The following is a 24,139-nucleotide window of genomic DNA, read 5'->3' on the forward strand; positions in this document are numbered from 1 at the left end:
TACTCAGAAGCAGTACATAATTACAATGAGCATGCTGCATTAGGCAGATGTGTGACTGCCAGTATAGGAGCAGCAGCACTTACTCAGAAGCAGTACATAATTACAATGAGTGTCCTGCATTAGGCTGATGTGTGACTGTCAGTATAGGAGCAGCAGCACTTACTCAGAAGCAGTACATAATTACAATGAGCATTCTGCATAAGGCTGATGTGTGACTGCCAGTATAGGAGCAGCAGCACTTACTCAGAAGCAGTACATAATTACAATGAGCGTGCTGCAATTGGCAGATGTGTGACTGCCAGTATAGGAGCAGCAGCACTTACTCAGAAGCAGTACATAATTACAATGAGCGTGCTGCAATTGGCAGATGTGTGACTGCCAGTATAGGAGCAGTAGTGCTTACTCAGAAGCAGTACATAATTACAATGAGCGTGCTACATTAGGCAGATGTGTGACTGCCAGTATAGGAGCAGCAGCACTTACTCAGAAGCAGTACATAATTACAATGAGCGAGCTGCAATTGGCAGATGTGTGACTGCCAGTATAGGAGCAGTAGTGCTTACTCAGAAGCAGTACATAATTACAATGGGCATGCTGCAATTGGCAGATGTGTGACAGCCAGTATAGGAGCAGCAGCACTCACTCAGAAGCAGTACATAATTATAATGAGCGTGCTACATTAGGCAGATGTGTGACTGTCAGTATAGGAGCAGCAGCACTTACTCAGAAGCAGTACATAATTACAATGAGTGTGCTGCATTAGGCAGATGTGTGACTGTCAGTATGGGAGTAGTAGTGCTTACTCAGAAGCAGTACATAATTACAATGAGTGTCCTGCATTAGGCGGATGTGTGACTGTCAGTATAGGAGCAGCAGCACTTACTCAGATGCAGTACATAATTACAATGAGCATTCTGCATTAGGCTGATGTGTGACTGCCATAATAGGAGCAGCAGCACTTACTCAGAAGCAGTACATAATTACAATGAGCGTGCTGCAATTGTCAGATGTGTGACTGCCAGTATAGGAGCAGTAGTGCTTACTCAGAAGCAGTACATAATTACAATGGGCATGCTGCAATTGGCAGATGTGTGACTGCCAGTATAGGAGCAGCAGCACTTACTCAGAAGCAGTACATAATTACAATGAGCGTGCTGCAATTGGCAGATGTGTGACTGCCAGTATAGGAGCAGTAGTGCTTACTCAGAAGCAGTACATAATTACAATGGGCATGCTGCAATTGGCAGATGTGTGACAGCCAGTATAGGAGCAGCAGCACTCACTCAGAAGCAGTACATAATTACAATGAGCATGCTACATTAGGCAGATGTGTGACTGTCAGTATAGGAGCAGCAGCACTTACTCAGAAGCAGTACATAATTACAATGAGTGTGCTGCATTAGGCAGATGTGTGACTGTCAGTATGGGAGTAGTAGTGCTTACTCAGAAGCAGTACATAATTACAATGAGCATGCTGCAATTGGCAGATGTGTGACAGCCAGTATAGGAGCAGCAGCACTTACTCAGAAGCAGTACATAATTACAATGAGCGTGCTACATTAGGCAGATGTGTGACTGTCAGTATAGGAGCAGCAGCACTTACTCAGAAGCAGTACATAATTACAATGAGTGTGCTGCATTAGGCAGATGTGTGACTGTCAGTATGGGAGTAGTAGTGCTTACTCAGAAGCAGTACATAATTACAATGAGCATGCTGCATTAGGCAGATGTGTGACTGCCAGTATAGGAGCAGCAGCACTTACTCAGAAGCAGTACATAATTACAATGAGTGTCCTGCATTAGGCTGATGTGTGACTGTCAGTATAGGAGCAGCAGCACTTACTCAGAAGCAGTACATAATTACAATGAGCATTCTGCATAAGGCTGATGTGTGACTGCCAGTATAGGAGCAGCAGCACTTACTCAGAAGCAGTACATAATTACAATGAGCGTGCTGCAATTGGCAGATGTGTGACTGCCAGTATAGGAGCAGCAGCACTTACTCAGAAGCAGTACATAATTACAATGAGCGTGCTGCAATTGGCAGATGTGTGACTGCCAGTATAGGAGCAGTAGTGCTTACTCAGAAGCAGTACATAATTACAATGAGCGTGCTACATTAGGCAGATGTGTGACTGCCAGTATAGGAGCAGCAGCACTTACTCAGAAGCAGTACATAATTACAATGAGCGAGCTGCAATTGGCAGATGTGTGACTGCCAGTATAGGAGCAGTAGTGCTTACTCAGAAGCAGTACATAATTACAATGGGCATGCTGCAATTGGCAGATGTGTGACAGCCAGTATAGGAGCAGCAGCACTCACTCAGAAGCAGTACATAATTATAATGAGCGTGCTACATTAGGCAGATGTGTGACTGTCAGTATAGGAGCAGCAGCACTTACTCAGAAGCAGTACATAATTACAATGAGTGTGCTGCATTAGGCAGATGTGTGACTGTCAGTATGGGAGTAGTAGTGCTTACTCAGAAGCAGTACATAATTACAATGAGTGTGCTGCATTAGGCTGATGTGTGACTGTCAGTATAGGAGCAGCAGCACTTACTCAGATGCAGTACATAATTACAATGAGTGTCCTGCATTAGGCAGATGTGTGACTGCCAGTATAGGAGCAGTAGTGCTTAAATCAGAAGCAGTACATAATTACAATGAGTGTGCTGCAATTGGCAGATGTGTGACTGCCAGTATAGGAGCAGCAGCCCTTACTTAGAAGCAGTACATAATTACAATGAGCGTACTACATTAGGCAGATGTGTGACTGTCAGTATAGGAGCAGCAGCACTTACTCAGAAGCAGTACATAATTACAATGAGTGTGCTGCATTAGGCAGATGTGTGACTGTCAGTATGGGAGTAGAAGTACTTACTCAGAAGCAGTACATTATTACAATGAGCATGCTGCATTAGGCAGATGTGTGACTGCCAGTATAGGAGCAGCAGCACTTACTCAGAAGCAGTACATAATTACAATGAGTGTCCTGCATTAGGCTGATGTGTGACTGTCAGTATAGGAGCAGCAGCACTTACTCAGAAGCAGTACATAATTACAATGAGCATTCTGCATTAGGCTGATGTGTGACTGCCAGTATAGGAGCAGCAGCACTTACTCAGAAGCAGTACATAATTACAATGAGCGTGCTGCAATTGGCAGATGTGTGACTGCCAGTATAGGAGCAGTAGTGCTTACTCAGAAGCAGTACATAATTACAATGGGCATGCTGCAATTGGCAGATGTGTGACAGCCAGTATAGGAGCAGCAGCACTCACTCAGAAGCAGTACATAATTACAATGAGCGTGCTACATTAGGCAGATGTGTGACTGTCAGTATAGGAGCAGCAGCACTTACTCAGAAGCAGTACATAATTACAATGAGTGTGCTGCATTAGGCAGATGTGTGACTGTCAGTATGGGAGTAGTAGTGCTTACTCAGAAGCAGTACATAATTACAATGAGCATGCTGCAATTGGCAGATGTGTGACAGCCAGTATAGGAGCAGCAGCACTTACTCAGAAGCAGTACATAATTACAATGAGTGTCCTACATTAGGCAGATGTGTGACTGTCAGTATAGGAGCAGCAGCACTTTCTCAGAAGCAGTACATAATTACAATGAGTGTGCTGCATTAGGCAGATGTGTGACTGTCAGTATGGGAGTAGTAGTGCTTACTCAGAAGCAGTACATAATTACAATGAGCATGCTGCATTAGGCAGATGTGTGACTGCCAGTATAGGAGCTGCAGCACTTACTCAGAAGCAGTACATAATTACAATGAGTGTCCTGCATTAGGCTGATGTGTGACTGTCAGTATAGGAGCTGCAGCACTTACTCAGAAGCAGTACATAATTACAATGAGCATTCTGCATTAGGCTGATGTGTGACTGCCAGTATAGGAGCAGCAGCACCTACTCAGAAGCAGTACATAATTACAATGAGCATGCTGCAATTGGCAGATGTGTGACTGCCAGTATAGGAGCAGCAGCACTTACTCAGAAGCAGTACATAATTACAATGAGCGTGCTGCAATTGGCAGATGTGTGACTGCCAGTATAGGAGCAGTAGTGCTTACTCAGAAGCAGTACATAATTACAATGAGCGTGCTACATTAGGCAGATGTGTGACTGCCAGTATAGGAGCAGCAGCACTTACTCAGAAGCAGTACATAATTACAATGAGCGAGCTGCAATTGGCAGATGTGTGACTGCCAGTATAGGAGCAGTAGTGCTTACTCAGAAGCAGTACATAATTACAATGGGCATGCTGCAATTGGCAGATGTGTGACAGCCAGTATAGGAGCAGCAGCACTCACTCAGAAGCAGTACATAATTACAATGAGCGTGCTACATTAGGCAGATGTGTGACTGTCAGTATAGGAGCAGCAGCACTTACTCAGAAGCAGTACATAATTACAATGAGTGTGCTGCATTAGGCAGATGTGTGACTGTCAGTATGGGAGTAGTAGTGCTTACTCAGAAGCAGTACATAATTACAATGAGCATGCTGCAATTGGCAGATGTGTGACAGCCAGTATAGGAGCAGCAGCACTTACTCAGAAGCAGTACATAATTACAATGAGCGTGCTACATTAGGCAGATGTGTGACTGTCAGTATAGGAGCAGCAGCACTTACTCAGAAGCAGTACATAATTACAATGAGTGTGCTGCATCAGGCAGATGTGTGACTGTCAGTATGGGAGTAGTAGTGCTTACTCAGAAGCAGTACATAATTACAATGAGCATGCTGCATTAGGCAGATGTGTGACTGCCAGTATAGGAGCAGCAGCACTTACTCAGAAGCAGTACATAATTACAATGAGTGTCCTGCATTAGGCTGATGTGTGACTGTCAGTATAGGAGCAGCAGCACTTACTCAGAAGCAGTACATAATTACAATGAGCATTCTGCATTAGGCTGATGTGTGACTGCCAGTATAGGAGCAGCAGCACTTACTCAGAAGCAGTACATAATTACAATGAGCGTGCTGCAATTGGCAGATGTGTGACTGCCAGTATAGGAGCAGTAGTGCTTACTCAGATGCAGTACATAATTACAATGAGCGTGCTACATTAGGCAGATGTGTGACTGTCAGTATAGGAGCAGCAGCACTTACTCAGAAGCAGTACATAATTACAATGAGTGTGCTGCATTAGGCAGATGTGTGACTGTCAGTATGGGAGTAGTAGTGCTTACTCAGAAGCAGTACATAATTACAATGAGTGTGCTGCATTAGGCTGATGTGTGACTGTCAGTATAGGAGCAGCAGCACTTACTCAGTTGCAGTACATAATTACAATGAGTGTCCTGCATTAGGCAGATGTGTGACTGTCAGTATAGGAGCAGCAGCACTTACTCAGAAGCAGTACATAATTACAATGATTACAATGAACATGCTGCAATTGGCAGATGTGTGACAGCCAGTATAGGAGCAGCAGCACTTACTCAGAAGCAGTACATAATTACAATGAGCGTGCTACATTAGGCAGATGTGTGACTGTCAGTATAGGAGCAGCAGCACTTACTCAGAAGCAGTACATAATTACAATGAGTGTGCTGCATTAGGCAGATGTGTGACTGTCAGTATGGGAGTAGTAGTGCTTACTCAGAAGCAGTACATAATTACAATGAGCATGCTGCATTAGGCAGATGTGTGACTGCCAGTATAGGAGCAGCAGCACTTACTCAGAAGCAGTACATAATTACAATGAGTGTCCTGCATTAGGCTGATGTGTGACTGTCAGTATAGGAGCAGCAGCACTTACTCAGAAGCAGTACATAATTACAATGAGCATTCTGCATTAGGCTGATGTGTGACTGCCAGTATAGGAGCAGCAGCACTTACTCAGAAGCAGTACATAATTACAATGAGCGTGCTGCAATTGGCAGATGTGTGACTGCCAGTATAGGAGCAGCAGCACTTACTCAGAAGCAGTACATAATTACAATCAGCGTGCTGCAATTGGCAGATGTGTGACTGCCAGTATAGGAGCAGTAGTGCTTACTCAGAAGCAGTACATAATTACAATGAGTGTGCTGCATTAGGCAGATGTGTGACTGTCAGTATGGGAGTAGTAGTGCTTACTCAGAAGCAGTACATAATTACAATGAGTGTGCTGCATTAGGCTGATGTGTGACTGTCAGTATAGGAGCAGCAGCACTTACTCAGAAGCAGGACATAATTACAATGAGCGTGCTGCATTAGGCTGATGTGTGACTGCCAGTATAGGAGCAGCAGCACTTACTCAGAAGCAGTACATAATTACAATGAGCATGCTGCATTAGCCACAGATGCAGCTGCCAATATAGAAAGCAGAAACACTGCACAACTGTATATAACTGATTAGGACAATTGCACTGTTATGTGGGAGGTGTGAAACTGTCAATAGAAAGATACAAGTGCGTCTCATTAAACAAATATCCAAAATTATGGTTAACATAGCCACAGGACCTGATTCAGAAATGTACGCTAACCCTGATAGCCCACATCTTGGACTGTTATACCCCTTTTACACCGGAGCTGAAACCCGGGTTTTTGAAGGGTTAACACGGGCAGCTCCCTGGTGTAAAAGGGCAGAGGGTTGGATGGCCGGGTCGAGTGACCCGGCAATCCAACCCAGGTAACTAGCAGGGTTTAACACGGGCGTAGCCCGTGAAACCCTGCTTTGGGAACAGCGCACTCCAGGTCACGAAGACCTGGAGTGCGCTGCTAGCCGGCCGATTGGTCCGGCTTCAGTGGCGCTTGGAGATGACGTCATCTCCAAGCGTCCACTTTCACTCCACAAAAGCCGGGTCTATGCAGACCCGACTGCGGTGTGAGCGGCGCAGACTCGGGAATATCCCGAGTCAGCGCCGGCAAAATTCCGGGTCTGATCCGGATAGGAACTTTGTTCCAACTCCGGGTCAGACCCGGAATTTAGGTGTAAAAGGGGTATTAGAGGGCTGCGCATGCACAGGATGTGTAGTATTGAATGTGCAGCCCTCCATCTGTGAGTTCTCTTGCAGTGCTACCAGCTGCAGCCTGACTGACAGGCTGCAGCGTTTGGTAGGTGGAGCGGGGGCTTCCTGGGTAGTGTTTCAGAAAATGGGTGCGTGATGCCTCGTTATCCGTGAGGGACGAGGCCATGGTCTGCATTGGCGGATGCAAATTTCCTTGCCTGGCAAGCTGTCAGTACCCAGTCAGCCTGGCCAAAGGGGCAACCATCGTGATCTATGGGCGCAATGGTTGCAATTTTAATGCCAGGCTGCGACCTCGCTCGCAGCGCTGGTATCGCAGATGCAGCAAGGAGGTGTCTTGTGTGCCGCTCTGCAATTCCGTCCATCTCTGAATCACCACATAGTTTACGGGGTCTATTTACTAAGCCTTGGATGGCGATAAAGTCAATGGATAAAGTACCAGCCAATCAGTTCCTAACTGTCATTTTAAAAACACAGCCTGTGACATGACAGTTAGGAGCTGATTGGCTGGTACTTTATCTACGTTGACTTTATCTCCATCCATGGCTTAGTAAATAGACCCCTATATCTGGTATGTGCAGTGTAGGAAGTAACAGAGCTTGTTTCAGGTACGTACTCAATCCCACAATATGTATGATCTCACTCCGTTAGATTAGTATCCAGTAAACCCTAAATGCCCTATAATGTGATAGGTATATGCCTTCTAATTTAATCTATATTCAAGTATTTGTCTGCAGATATATCAAGATTGCAGCGTCCATTATAAGGTAATTGATTATTGCAGCTGCCTTTTAAACAAGATAATTCCTCCTCAAACAGAGATGATTGCAGGGTCTGGTACAAAGTAATTCATTATTCCATTAGCAATTTATACAACGATCTTCTCATAATGGATAACTGCTCATACCACTAAATGTTCTTGTTATCGGTAATATTTTTCCCTGTGTGAAAGGGTCAACCCGGGACTTAATTCCTGGGTCTATGACCCTTCAAAAAAACAGGGTCGGAGACCCGGGAATTTAGTCCCGGGAAGATCCTTTCACACAGGGAAAAATCCTGGGTTGTTTAGAAGATTATCGGGTAAAAGTTACCTGGGATTTTAATTTTCAGTGTGAAAGGGGTATAATTAATATTCACTGAGAGCTATCCCATAAATAGTCCATTATGTACTTGTAATCTTTATAGACACAGACTGAGAAGTAGGTATGTAATACACCTTTTTAAACCAACCCAAAAATCCCGGGTTGATGCACATCCACCCGGGATTTTTAGTCGTGTAGCCGGGTAGTTTGCAGGGTTGTCTATGGGTCATTCCTGTGCCACCCTGCAGTGTAAATGCCGCGATCCGGGTCACGATGACCTTGATCGTGCCGCATGCAGCCCGATTGGCTGGCGTCAGTGGCACTTGAAGATGACATCATCTCCAGGCGTCCACTGCAACGCCAGAAGAGCAGGGTCACTGCGCCAACTAAGGAATATCCTGGGTCAGAGGCGCAGTCTGAAAGGGGTTAGTTCTGGGTCAGACCTGGAACTTTGGTATAAAAGAGGTATTAGTGAAGTGTAATGTTTTCACAGGTACATTTCAACTGGGTGCAGGAGAAAGTACATGCTGATCTGCACATTGACCCCCTGCAACTACTTGACAAATGTTTTACTTAACTTTTTCAAATAGGGTTATCTATAGGGTGATCTACACAGGTCCAAAATGAATGAAAGCAGATATATTAAGTTTTTTTGGTAATTTTTTTTTTTATTATTGTCAAAGTTTTTTTACATATTCGATTAAAATTGATCATCAGTGGTCTGTTCTCACTACTTGGATCATCGATGTTTTATCAATGATTGATGGTTGACTGTTGAGAGTAGATCTGTCGACGTGCCAAAATAATGATATATAACTGGAAACATTATGACCTGTCTATATTATGAATGTCGACAATTTAACACGTCGACCTTTCAACTGTCGGCCTTTTGTTTATGTTGTTATTTCAAGCTGTCTAACTATTAATTGTCTAAGTTTTTGACCATGTCTGAGAAATGTCCCTGTCGACATATTGAATGTTGACATATCGACCATGTCGATATCTCGATCGTTGATGTTTTGACGATGTAGATGTTTTGGTGTCGACATTTTGACAGTGGACGTTTTGACTGTCTATGTTATGCTGCCAACCCATTAGTTCAATGTGACGGGGTTTTAAGGATTTGGTTCCCCCCCCCCCTTTTTGGACTATTCTCTCCACAGTAGTTGGTGATCTGCATCTGAGATCCAGGTTTCCGCCTGCAAACTTGTACTTTGGATGGTCAGAAGCTGCAGAAAAACACCTATCCTCTTAGTGCAAGTTCTTTTCTCACTTTATGGGTTCATCATCTGCGTTGTAAATTGTGAAGTGGAAACTTTGGATAGAAAAAAAAAAAAAGTTGCCAAGAAATTATAGCAGTGACGTCTGTGGCAGCAAGTCCCCTACCTCACCCACAGTCCCAGCCTGTGACACTTACAGCAGGGCTAATCTTTGATTTTTGTGGGTGTGCTATGACATTTGAGAGATTGCTGATGAATGCTGACTGTACGCTGGCTGTTTATGTTTCAAGGCAATCTTGTACTGTGGGAGGGAGTGGCGCTTATTGATATTTGCCTTGAAGCCTAGTTGGTGTTGATGCATTTTAAAATATTCCCCAGAGGCACTTGGCAGAGTACCCACACAGCTTATATACAAATATAGATCTTCTAAACTAGAAAAGCATAATAAAGTAAGCAGCTTTATAAAAATGTACTGTATAGGCACGTTAAGCCTCAATACGTTTTTGGTGGTGCTTCTCGTGAGTAAGAAAGTGCGCAGCGATGAATTGGGGAGAACCAGCAGTGCTCTTTTTGTTGAGAGCACACTTTTGAATGTTTGTTTATGACAATAATAGATAACTTTTAATATATATATATTGATTTAAAATATAGGATCTACATACATATTATACAATAACACGAAAACTTGTGAGTAAGTGTGAAATTGACAAAGTACGCTAAGTAACTGAAAAAAATATTAACGTGAAAATCAATCTTTAATGAGTATAATAAAACTATAGTCTTTTATATAGAAAACTATATATACAATATATACGTCAGTGAGGTTCAATGAGTAGTGAAGATATTCCTCAAAATGGTCCCACGACCAAACCCCAACAGCGAAACGCGCATTGGACCTCTGGGGGTTCCCTCTGTACGCACACCGGGACCCCACCGCACCTCAGTTTTATGCAAGACCAGTTCTGGTGCCTTATTTCTATGTTTATATGATATGACGATAATTACTACATTTAGTTATGCTTATGTACATAGGTGCATTGTTATGTTGGATTTACCTGAATACTTTTGATGCTACCATACAGTAGTAGGATTTTCAAAAGTAATTGGCTATTATTATTAGTACATAGGTTTAACATTTCAGCAGTAAACTTCTTTCCACTTATGACAATTGGATCTACATTTGATTATTTCTGGGCGGATAGATATCCAAATTGAATGTTTCAACATATACCACTTTAATGGCTTCATGATTTATCAATAAGATTAACATGCTGCAATTTGAAACCTTGGAAACCGTTACGATAAGTGCTAATTAAAAGCCTTGATGAATCACAACACTTGCGACAATACTGTAAACTAGAGTAATGCAAGCATTGAATGGAATGTTCCCAATTCGGCTCTGTTTTACATAAGTCATCTGTTATACATAAGTCATCATACGTCATGAATGGAATGCCTTTATGACTTATTTACCATGTGACAATAAATGAGATATGTACTACTGATAAGCCTTCTATCGGTAGTGAGGGGTGTCAGGTTGTCAAATCACTTTTTTTCACTATTTTCATGGAATCGTTCTCCCCATCTGTGTATAATATTTTTATTACTATTATTACATTACTCAACTAAATTAAAAACCAATTTCTATGGCTGGCATGTTAATTTGTGTCTTCACTTAATTTAGGGATGCTGAATTTAGTGAAAAAAATCAGATTTTCTTATATCATCACATTTACTAGATACACACAAATAACGAAAGTGGTAATAGCTATATTTGAATAAAGAGTAAAATAAAAGAAAATTTCAATTAATCTCTATAGAATTAAAATATAATTATCGTATTAATTTAGAAAATACTAATAAAACTACAGAAATTATGAAAAACTGCATAATCTAGACTTCAGAAACTCTTAACAAACCAAATTGCCGTAATGTAATTGATAATAAAAGATAACATGGAAAGTCACTTCGCTTTGGGGAAATAGGATGTTGAGGATTTTCGTTTGTACAGTATCTCATTGGTATCTCTAAAAAGGAACCAGCAATAGTCCCCCATAATTGCAGGGTCCCAGCGTCCTGGGTAGCGATGCTCTAGTGTCAGAATGTCATGGTGAAAATGTTCCCTTAGGGGTGCCTAGCCCTAACCTCCCTCCCAAGTGCATAAACCTAATCCCCCCTCTAAGTGCCTAAACCTAAACCCCCTTCCCCGCCGCCTAAACCTAAGTCCCCCAGGGAGGTGCCTAACCCTAACCTCCCCCCCGGGGGTGCCTAACCCTAACCCTCCCTTCCCCTAGCCTAGCCCTAACCTCCCAGGGGCATGCCAAACCCTAAGTCCCCCCTGGGAGCCCTAAACCTAACCCTCCCGCACGCGGCTGTCTGCACCCGGCATCACTTCGATCGAGATGCCGGGCGTCGGTCTTCTGGCGTCTGGTCAATGATAGGCATCTAGATTTAGATGCCTGTCATTAGTACCATGCCGGGATTAGAACGTCTGGAAGCCGGCGGTCAGGATTTAGACCGTCGGCTTCCAAACTACATCCCGTCAGGGAAAAGGTCTAGATGGGAATGTAAAAAGTGAATTTTAAGTGACATTCAACAATCCATAGTCTTGTTGTTGTCCCATAGTTCATTCACGATGGACATGTGGTTGGCCTCTTTTCTGTTCCCTAGGAATCTACACACAGCAGGCTTCAAGGAGGACCAAGAGCAGACTCAATTTCCATCAATTTAGGGTTAAATATTTAATCTGTAATCAGTTTTATTATTTGAGAGCCAAAAATTACTGTATGCCTTCATTTAGCTTTGCTTAACTCAACTTCGGAAACTTTTCCTTTAGATAACTGGTCAGTGTGATCTGTGGCCCTGATTCAGAGCCGCTCGCAAAAAGCGAGCGCTCGCTCTGAAGCAGGGCGGCCGCTTTTTCTAAAAAAAACGGCCTCCTGGCCACTCGCTAAGCTGTGGGTGACCACCCACAGATTTTGCGAGCGGCCAGGTGATAGTCGCGACCTTGTGGTAGGGTCTTTTCTGCCGCAAGCCCCAGTGAGCTTCCGGCTCTAATAGAAGCTCACAACTGACATCACTGGTGAAATTCTCACTCGCTCCGGGGCTTGCGCACGTTGTGCGTGCACAATGCACAACCATCGACCCACTTGCGAGCGCTTAGCGCTTGCGAGCTGGTCTGAATCAGGCCCTGTGTATGTTTCATCTAGTCACCCCGGCCAAAGCATTATCACACCAAGCTGGTCAGCCGAAGCTGGGGATCTCAGGGGAGGTGTGGACCCCCAATAAAGGGGTCTCCCCTCTCCCGAGCACCCCAGGATTAAGCTGAAGCCCAGGGCTCTACCCTGCACCCTTGGGCGGTGGGTGCAGGGGTAATAGTGTTGAAAATAGAATGAAACTATTGTTTTTTACAGTGGAATTACAAGTGCCAGCGTGACTCCCCTTTGGCACTTGTGGAACTACAAGTGCCAGCAGGTGGCCAGCACCCATACCCCCACTATAAAAAAAATAGTTAAAAATCACAAGAAACACACGCCCTAGATGTTACAATTTTAATACATACCTAACACATTCACACAGACTTACCTTCTCCCAGATGTTCACGTCCGATTCTCCAGGTAGAAATCCAATGGGTTACCAGTAATAAAAAACAATACTCACCTACCTCCTGGCATATAGTCTGTCCTCTTCAGTAGGATCCAATGGGTCCTGTCAAAGCTAAAAAACAAGTGACCCGTTCCAGCTCTGACAAGCATAGGTATATGTGTTATCACATATACCTATCTTACGCGGAATGACAGAAGAGGTGGGTCTTCTGAAATTTTCACTGTCTGCCAGCCAGAGGCCACTCTACATGTAGCGGCCACTGATTGGCTGAGACCCACGTGCTGTAGAGTGACAGGCACATGGGTCACAGCCAATCAGCGGCCACTACATGTAGAGCTGCCTCTGTTTGGCTGGCGGACCGTGAGAATTTCAGAAGACCCACCTCTTCTGTCATTCCGTGTAGTATAGGTATATGTGATAACACATATACCTATTGGGTCACTCGTTTTTCCAAGAGCACAGTCAAAACACTCACCCAGCCAGCGGCGGCGGCGGCGCTGTGTGACATCACGCACTGCGCAAGCCGTCAGGTCAAAAAAACTTTATTGGTGCGTTCAGGCGAGGCAGGGGAGGGAGTGGCCAGGTGGGCGGGGACATGGGCGGGCTAGCAGACATGACTCCCTCTCTCTCCGGGGCCCAGGCCGGCTGCAGCACACCAACTGTGGGGTTGCAACTTGCGAGCCATGCAATCGCAGGGGTTGCGCACCCCGTGCGTTTGATTTCCTCTAACAACACAGCCATACTTTCATAAATTTCTTTCATGTCCACTGCATAGGCCAGAGGCACTGAAGGGAGTTTGTTTCCACTATGGAGTAACACTGCTTTCAGACTACTCTTCGAGGAATCAATAAACAGTCGTCATTCACTAGTATTGTGCTGAACACCAAACACAATCATTACACCGTTAACACACATTTGATTTTTATTTTTAAAAAATGTGGCCAAAGAAAAGTTTCTAAAACTTGAAATTGTCATACCCGGAAAAAATGTTACGCTGTTGCAGCCTAGAACCAAGTTACTAACCAAGGCCCTCATTCAGAGCCACTCGCTAGCAGCAGTACGCTCGTTCCGAGCGATGTTCGCACATCTGCGCATGCGTATGGTTTTTAGTACGCATGCGCGAACCAGTCAGTGCGGCCGAAAAACATTTGTACGCAATATAGCGAGTGCCTGCTATTTTGAGTGACAGAATGAGGCGTATGTGGGTGGTAACAGGGGAAGGTGCTTGAAAACGGGGAGTGGAGATCCGTTCGCAGGCGTGCTTAAAGGTCAAAACGGGCGTTTTATGGGTGTGCATAATTAATATAGCAGCGTCAATGACCACGTCACTTGGTTTTTTTTAACTCAGAACTGCTCACAAAATAGCGGTTGAAAAAACCAACCACAAGAATAGCGAGCAGTTCATATCCTGTTCGATGTACTCGATTAATCTAATAAATAGCGGACATGACGTATGGTGCGGGCGGCCAGGGGGCGTTTTTAAGAAATAAAAGAGCGTATGTTTTGCTCACTTGTTCAGACTTAGAGGTGTGAACAGACTGCAATGTGCGAACGGATCATTTGCATAGCCACCCCTTGTTTTTGAACGAACGAACGCAAATAGCGAACGGCTCTGAATGAGGGCCCAAATCTTTTAACTCTTCCGGTTTTATGATGTGAGGTGATTTGTCCTGAGTTTTGGGGTGATCACTATCATTTTTGCATCTTCTGACTTGCTTTCCTCTGATGTCCCCGATACACTGGGACACGCAAGTCACAGGAACAGACAGTCCTTCTCCCTGAGGCACAGGTTTTAGCGCTGAACACACTTCGGGATGTTTGATAGTGTGCTTAGTTCTACTGGAATGCCCAGCAATACTAGATAGACAAAAATAACAGTCAGTACAGTGGGCCTGATACAGAGCCGCTCGTAAGCGGCCGCTCGTTCGTTCCGAGCGATGTTCGCACATCTGCGCATGCATATGGGTTGTAATGCACATGCGCCAACCAGTCAGTGCGGTCGGAAATCGTATGCTCGCAAAATAGTGAATGCCTGCTAATATGAGTGACAGAATGAGGCGTTTTCAGGGTGGTAACAGGGGAAGGTGCTTGAAAACGGGGAGTGGAGATCTGAACGCAGGCGTGCCAAACGGTCAAAACGGGCGTTTTAAGGGTGTGCATAATTAACAAAGCAGCGTCATCGACCACGTCACTTGGTTGTCTTTTAGTCTGAACTGCTCGCATGATTGTGGTAGGAAAATGCTATCACAAAAATAGCGAGCAGTTCATACGCCGTTCGATGTACTCAATTAATATAATAAATAGCGGAGATGACGTATGATGCGAGCGGCCAGGGGGCGTTTTTTCAAAATAGCGAGCGCATGTTTCGTTCGCTCGTTCAGACATAGAGGCATCAACAGACCGCAAAGAGCGAGCGCTTAATTTAAATAGCCAGCCCCTTTTCCAGAACGACTGTCCGCAAATAGCGTCCGGCTCTGAATCAGGCCCAGTATTCCTTAGGCTCACGCCATACCATTGGGACAGCAAACGTCATCATAAGCTGATTTTCTTTCAGCCATTTTCTCAGATTAGTTGTGCAGGTTATGCAAGAAATATAAATGCCCTGATTTTATCCTGGTCACCAAGAGCACAGTCAAAGTACATTTTATAAGTCTTAAGGTGCCCATCCACTAGACAATTACCCTGAGCGATTGCACAATGTAAGACATCGTAATCATGCAATCGCTCAGTAATCGTGCACAAATCGGACATCCAAATGTCGAAAACGACCAGCGATGCATCAATCATCGCCCGAACATGCAGGCCAATCTGCCAATAACGACAGATTGGCCATGTTCGGGGATGATTGATGTGCCTACACTGAACGATCAATCGTTCAGAGTAGGCACTGCACCCCCTAGGGAAACGACTGTACGATTACGATGTCGTAATCGTACCGTCTATCCCTGATCTTGTAGTGGATACGCACCTTTATTTATCACGGTGCTAATAAGCTTTCTTTGACTTTTTGGTGTGAACTTAACCGCATTCATAACAAAAGTTATCAGGATGGTTTACACACACACAAAATTTCGCGGCTGCCATTACTTCGTATGTACTTACAAACAGCGCAAACAATGAACTCGCGAAGATACGAAATAACAAACACAAGAAGAGAATGCCACTGATTTAAAATGGAGAAATGAAAACAAAGGTAGAATCGCCACGTGCACTGGTCCCTGCCGGTGGTGTGAGGGACACATATCTCCTTAGGGTGATCAGTCATCAGCGAGTGTACTGGGACACAGAGATGGAGGCTCCGACACGAAGCAGCCCAATGTGAGAGCACACCAGCCGGGAGCTGGGACAGGAGCCAGCAAGCAACATGGAGATAAGATGAAGGTTCTGCCCCAGGACCAGCACATACTGTAGAGGAGAATGAGGAAGATGAGGAAGGGATTCTGATGACATAGAGCAGAGGTTCCCAAACTGAGGGCCTGATTCATTACGGAGCGCTATTGAGATCGCAGATCTGTAATCGCACGCAGGTCTGCTGCGAAAATATGCTAATGAATGCTATCACAGTGCCATCGCATTGCCAGCGTAGATGCTTACTGCCTCCCACTACCGCTATCTCACATCTGTAATACCTTGCAGTGCTGCGTATACATCGGTAACATCGAGTACCATCGGCCCCTCACGCAGAATTACAGGAGCCCTGACCTTACTTAGATATTGCTAACCTCGTTGCAGGCAGTAAGAACTCAAGCTGCGTATGCAATGACTAATTTATGCACACACGCAACGGCGTTCAAAAAGACGGTACGCCTGCATTTTTCCGACCACCCCCGTCACCACCCCCAAACACTCACTGCCTGTCAATCACTCTGCGATGGCTCTCCGTAGTCTGCGTGATTGCAGTGCGATCGCAGTGGTGCTTTTGCGCACGCTCACTGCGATACATACGCATACGCAGTACGCAACAATCGGCCAACTGCATATGCAGTTACAGTTGCGATCCTTAATGAATCATGTCCTCAATCCTCAAGGCACCCTAATGCTCCTAATGTTTTCTGGATAACCATGCTTTGGCATAGGTGACTTAATTAGTACCTCAGTCTTTTTTATATAAATATCTGTGATCAACCATAGATATCCTTAAAACCAGGACTGTTAGTGTGCCTTGAGGACTGAGTTTTGGAACCTCTGACATCGAGGATGAGGAGTCTGGGCAGGATGCGTATCCCATTGCACAGGCAGAAGCGAGTCTTGCCGAGCACTTACTGTAGTACTTCATAAATGTTTCAAAATATCTTAAAAAACGTATGTGGTACCAAATTTCTGATGGTATATTTCCATTATATGTACAAAATTACATAGAAATTCATATATATAATTGCATATGCAAATTGTCTGTTGAATGGTGTAATAATAATAATAATAATATTAAAATAATATTAATAATAACAATACTACTTCTACTACTACTATTAATAATAATGGTAAAATAATATTAATAATAATAATAATAATAATAATAATAATAATAACAATAATAAAATAATATTAATAATAACAATACTACTTCTACTACTACTATTAATAATAATAATGGTAAAATAATATTAATAATAATAATAATAATAATAACAATAATAAAATAATATTAATAATAACAATACTACTACTACTACTATTAATAATAATGATAAAATAATATTTATTATAATAATAATAATAATAATAATAATAACAATAATAAAATAATATTAATAATAGCAATACTACTACTACTTCTACTACTACTACTAATAATAATAATGATAAAATAATATTAACAAAAATAATAATAATAATAATAATAATAATAATAATAAATAAAGACAGACAGACAGACATAAATTTGGCAGAAAAACTATTAGCTATTTATTTATTTAAGTATATATTTAAGTATATATTTAAGGGAACATATGGTGGCAAAGAAAGGATGACCAGAATCAGCATAATCCACAATGCACAAAAACATCAAACAACATGCCTTCTAGACAGACACTGCCCAAGGTGCAAAACTCAAACATACCACAGCCATAACACAATAAAGGCTGTTTACTCGACCTAACTTGACTACCCACCCATTTGGGGTAAAGCCAACTAACCAGTCAACAAAGGGAGTGCACCAAAAATGATATGATTGCCCCCGGACTGGTAAACTGCCATTGTTTCCCTCCACAGTAAGTTTCTGCCACAATACCATCCCCATCAGAATCAGACCCAATGTCACATCTTAAAGATTGCACCCCCAATCACCCGGCAGCGTCATATGGCATCCAAATAGCACAAAGTAATTCGATATTGATGAGGCACTAGCGAGACTGGAAATGCAAGCTATTAGTCAGTTCGGTACACTTAACCCTAAGGGCTGAAACTTAGAAGGTGAAACTAAATGGTTCCACGTGTAAGATTTGTACATGCACAAGTTATGAATATTGTCACCATTTATAAGCATCATTTTTCATGTATATCACTTTTTATGTATATTATGTGCATAAAATATTGTTCATAATGCATGTACTGGCTTGTATTGTATATGAATGTCCTACCATACAGGCTTATAATGTTTTGGAACCATATACGGGAACCCTGTTTAATAATCTACATAAGTCTCATCTTTCATTCATTTCTATTAACTGTGGTCCTGATCCAGAGTTGTACGCTATGCTGGTGTGATCTTTTGCCACTGCCCATGCATCTAAGTCGCATTGCGCTTGTGTCAAGGTACATTACAGAAGCCGCACATTGTGAGTCTTTAATCGCAGTGTGATTGACAGGCAGGGAGCATTTCAGGGGGGCAACGGGGACCATTTAGGGGGCGTGTCACATCCTGCAGCTGCGATCTTGTGTGACCATAGACTCACTCAAGGAGTTGAATGTTTGCATGATCTGCGTCCGATACTGCTTATGTGTACACAGTTGCGGACAGCTGCGATGGCTCCGGTGGGTGTCTCAATACAAGTCCCGGCCGCTGTTGCATTAGGACATTTTTGAACATCTATAGTAAAGAAAATCGCAGCAGCGGGAGCATTAGAGTACATCTCTGATTCAGGCTCTGCATTCCATTGCGTTCCACGGCTGAAGTTTCCGGGCGCCACTTCCAATGTGCGGCTTATGTGCGGCACACCGTCACTACTGAATCACTCTAATATATTTTATCTATTTCTCTCTTTTATGTTGGTGCTTTGTAGGGGTGAGCGGGTTCGGATTTCTGAAATCCGAACCCCCCCGAGCTCCCCCGATCCGAGGCCCATCCGAGTCAGGCTCGACTTTAACCGCCTGACTCGGATCTGAAATCGAGGCAAAACGTCATCATCCCGCCTTCCGGGTCTCGCGGGTTTTGGATCCCATTTAAGGTACCCGCGTCGGCGCCATTTTCTCACTCGGCTGTGGACAGTGAAGAGGGAGGGTGGGAGTTAGGGCTGGCTGGGCTGTGTAGTGTAGTGTAGTGCAGAGTAGTGTTGTGCTGTGCTGTGCTGCGCTGTGCTGCTGTTGTCCATAGGGGCTGTGTCCACTACTTCAAAGCCCATAGGGGCTGGCTGTATTGTGCTGTGCTGCTGTTGTTAATAGGGGCTGTGTCCACTACTTCAAAGTCCATAGGGGCTGGCAGGACTGTGCTGTGCAGTCAGTTGTCCATAGGGGCTGTGTCCACTCCAAAGTCCTGTACAGTGTCCCAGTCCTAAAGGGGTGCTGTAGTGTTGTCCAGGGGGTGCTCTGCCCGTCAGGGGTGCTCCCCCCAAGTGCTAAAAAAAAAAATATTTTTTCTCTGTTTGTGAATTGTGTGCGCAGTAGCCGCACGTTCATCAACAAAGTAGTGCCAAGCGTGCGCCTGTGTCATAAGTAAAGGGCCGGCTGGCTTGTCCGTTAAAGGGTGCTGTAACCCCCAAAGTACACTCCAAACCAAATAAAAAAATATTTTCTGTGTTTGTGAATTGTGTGCGCAGTAGCCGCACGTGCATCAATAAAGTAGTGCCAAGCGTGCGCCTGTGTCATAAGTAAAGGGCCAGCTGGCTTGACCGTTAAAGGGTGCTGTAACCCCCAAAGTACACTCCAAACCAAATAAAAAAATATTTTCTGTGTTTGTGAATTGTGTGCGCAGTAGCCGCACGTGCATCAACAAAGTAGTGCCAAGCATGCGCCTGTGTCATAAGTAAAGGTCCGGCTGGCTTGACCGTTAAAGGGTGCTGTAACCCCCAAAGTACACTCCAAACCAAATAAAAAAATATTTTCTGTGTTTGTGAATTGTGTGCGCAGTAGCCGCACGTGCATCAACAAAGTAGTGCCAAGCGTGCGCCTGTGTCATAAGTAAAGGGACGGCTGGCTTGACCGTTAAAGGGTGCTGTAACCCCCAAAGTACACTCCAAACCAAATAAAAAAATATTTTCTGTGTTTGTGAATTGTGTGCGCAGTAGCCGCACGTGCATCAACAAAGTAGTGCCAAGCGTGCGCCTGTGTCATAAGTAAAGGGACGGCTGGCTTGACCGTTAAAGGGTGCTGTAACCCCCAAAGTACACTCCAAACCAAATAAAAAAATATTTTCTGTGTTTGTGAATTGTGTGCGCAGTAGCCGCACGTGCATCAACAAAGTAGTGCCAAGCATGCGCCTGTGTCATAAGTAAAGGTCCGGCTGGCTTGACCGTTAAAGGGTGCTGTAACCCCCAAAGTACACTCCAAACCAAATAAAAAAATATTTTCTGTGTTTGTGAATTGTGTGCGCAGTAGCCGCACGTGCATCAACAAAGTAGTGCCAAGCGTGCGCCTGTGTCATAAGTAAAGGGACGGCTGGCTTGACCGTTAAAGGGTGCTGTAACCCCCAAAGTACACTCCAGTCCAAACCAAATAAAAAAATATTTTTTCTGTGTTTGTGAATTGTGTGCGCAGTAGCTGCACATGCATCAACAAAGTAGTGCCAAGCGTGCGCCTGTGTCATAAGTAAAGGGCCGGCTGGCTTGACCGTTAAAGGGTGCTGTAACCCCCAAAGTACACTCCAAACCAAATAACAAAATATTTTTTCTGTGTTTGTGAATTGTGTGCGCAGTAGCCGCACGTGCATCAACAAAGTAGTGCCAAGCGTGCGCCTGTGTCATAAGTAAAGGGCCGGCTGGCTTGACCGTTAAAGGGTGCTGTAACCCCCAAAGTACACTCCAAACCAAATAAAAAAATATTTTCTGTGTTTGTGAATTGTGTGCGCAGTAGCCACACGTGCATCAACAAAGGAGCAGCGCCAAGCGTGCGCCTGTGTCCCTTAAGTAAAGAGCCGGCTGGCTCATTTCTTAAAGGGTGGTGTAACCCACAAAGTGCACTACTCTCCAGCAAAAATAAAAAAATATTTTCTGTGTTTGTGTGCGCCTTAGCCGCACGTATATATCAAATCGATATAACATAAATGGAGGACCAAACTTTCTCCGATAAAAATAAAATAGAGAAAGATCAAGAAACACTTCCTCCTAGTAATGAAGCTGCTGCCACTAGTCATGACATAGACGATAACATGCCATCAACGTCGTCTGCCAAGGCCGATGCCCAATGTCATAGTAGAGGGCACATACAATCCCAAATGGCAAAGTTCAGGAAAATGACCTTGAAAAAAACATTTAAATCATCTGAAGAGAAACGTAAACTTGTCAATATGCCATTTACGACACGGAGTGGCAACATAGGGAAAGGCTAAGGTCTTTCCCTATGTTCATGACTAGTGGTTCAGCTTCACATGACGATGGAAGCCCTCCTCCCACTAAAAAAATCAAAAGAGTTAAGCTGGCAAAAGCACAGCGAAGAACTGTGCGTTCTAAGAAGATATCACAAATCCCCAAGGAGAGTCCAAGTGTGGTGGTGGTTGCGATGCCTGACCTTCCCAGCACTGGACGGGAAGAGGTGGCTCTTTCCACCATTTGCACGCCCCCTGAAAGTGCTGAAAGGAGCACCCACAGTCCACTTGCTGATATGCAAATTGAAGATGTCACTGTTGAAGTACAACAGAATGAGGATACTGGTGTAGCTGGCGCTGAGGAGGAAGTTGGCGAGGAGGATTCTGATGGTGATGTGGTTTGTTTAAATCAGGCTCCGGGGGAGACAGTTGTTGTCCGTGGCATGAAAAAGCCCATCACGGTCATGCCTGGGCAGAAGACCAAACATTCCACCTCTTTGGTCTGGCAATATTTCTATCCAAATCCGGACAACAACTGTCTTGCCATATGTACCATATGTAAAGGTGAAATAAGTAGGGGTAGGGACGTTAACCACCTAGGAACATCCTCCCTTATACAGCACCTGCAGCGCGTTCATAAAAAGTTACTGTCAAGTTCAGAAACTTTGGCTAAGACCGTAAGCAGTCCAGGGACACCTAAATCCTGTTGTCCTGTTGTATCCAAGCGCCTGCAAACCACACCGTCAACTCCCTCCTCATCAATTTCCTCCTTAGTCAGGATCGGAAGTAGTCCTGCAGGCCATATCACTGGCATGACTGACTCTCCTATCCGGGATTCCTCCAGAGGATCCTGCATTGCTACGCCTCCTGCTGCCGCTGCTGCTGTTGCTGCTGCTGGGAGTCGTTCATCATCCCAGAGAGGAAGTAGGAAAACCACTACTTTTACTAAACAATTGACCCTCCAACAGTCCTTAGCGAGGAGGAAGAAGTACGACAGCAGTCATCCTGAAGCAAAACGTATAACTGAGGCCTTGACTGCTATGTTGGTGTTAGACGTGCGTCCGGTATCCGCCATTAGTGCAGTGGGATTTAGACAATTGATGGAGGTAGTGTGTCCCCGGTTCCAAATCCCGTCTAGATTCCACTTCACTAGGCAGGCGATACCGAGACTGTACAGAAACGTCAGAAAAAGTGTCCTCAGTGTCCTGAAAAATGCCGTTGTACCCAATGTCCACTTAACCACGGACATGTGGACAAGTGGAACAGGGCAGACTAAGGACTATATGACTGTGACAGCCCACTGGGTAGATGTATCACCTTACGCAGCAACAGCAGCAGCGTCACCAGTAGCAGCATCTCAGAAACGCCAGCTCGTTCCAAGGCAGGCTACGCTGTGTATCACCGGTTTCAGTAAGAGGCACACCGCCGACAACCTCTTAGAGAAACTGAGGGAAATCATCGCCCAGTGGCTTACCCCACTTAGACTCTCCAGGGGATTTGTGATATATGACAACGCCACCAATATTGTGCGGGCATTACATCTGGGCAAATTCCACCACGTCCCACGTTTTGCTCACACAATAAACTTGGTGGTGCAGAATTTTCTGAAAAGCGACAGGGGCGTGCAGGAGACGCTTTGGGTGGTCCGAAAAATTTCTGGCCACCTTCGCCATTCAGCGACTGCGTGCCGAAGACTGGAGTGCCAGCAAACACTCTTGAACCTGCCCCGCCATCACCTGAAGCAAGAGGTTGTGACGCGGTGGAACTCAACCCTCTATATGCTTCAGAGGATGGAGGAGCAGCAAAAGGCCATACAAGCCTATACATCCACCTATGACATAGGCAAAGGAGGGGGTATGCACCTGACTCAAGCGCAGTGGAGAATGATTTCCGTGTTGTGCAAGGTTCTCCAGCCCTTCGAACTTGCCACACGTGAAGTCAGTTCAGACACTGCCAGCTTGAGGCAGGTCATTCCCCTCATCAGGCTTTTGCAGAAGCAGCTGGAGAAAGTGAAGTAGCAGCTAAGACGGAGCGATTCCGCTCGGCATGTGGGACTTGTGGATGAAGCCCTTCATTCGCTTTGCCAGGATTCCAGGGTGGTCAATCTGTTGAAATCAGACCACTACATTTTTGCCACCGTGCTCGATCCTAGGTTTAAAGCATATGTGGTGTCTCTCTTTCTGGCCGACACAAGCCTGCAGAGGTGCAAAGACCTGCTGGTGAACATACTGTCAGCTGAAGCGGAACGTGACACGTCAACAGCTCCTTCTTCATTTTCTCCCGCAACTGGGGCTGCCAGGAAAAAACGTAGCTATCCTAAGCAACCCGCTGGCGGTGATGCAGGGCAGACAGGACCAAGTTTGGACATCTGGTCCAGACTGAAGGACCTGGCAACAATTTCTGACATGTCTACTGTCACTACATATGATACTGTCACCATTGACAGAATGGTGGAGGATTACATCGGTGACAGCATCCAAGTAGGCATGTCAGACAGTCCATACCTGTACTGGCAGGAAAAAGAGGCAATTTGGAGGCCCCTGTACAAACTGGCTCTGTTTTACCTGAGTTGCCCCCCCTCCAGTGTGT

The sequence above is a fragment of the Taudactylus pleione genome, unplaced genomic scaffold, assembly GCF_031769625.1.
Source record: "Taudactylus pleione unplaced genomic scaffold, aTauple2 ptg000094l, whole genome shotgun sequence".
NCBI classification, from domain to species: domain Eukaryota; kingdom Metazoa; phylum Chordata; class Amphibia; order Anura; family Myobatrachidae; genus Taudactylus; species Taudactylus pleione.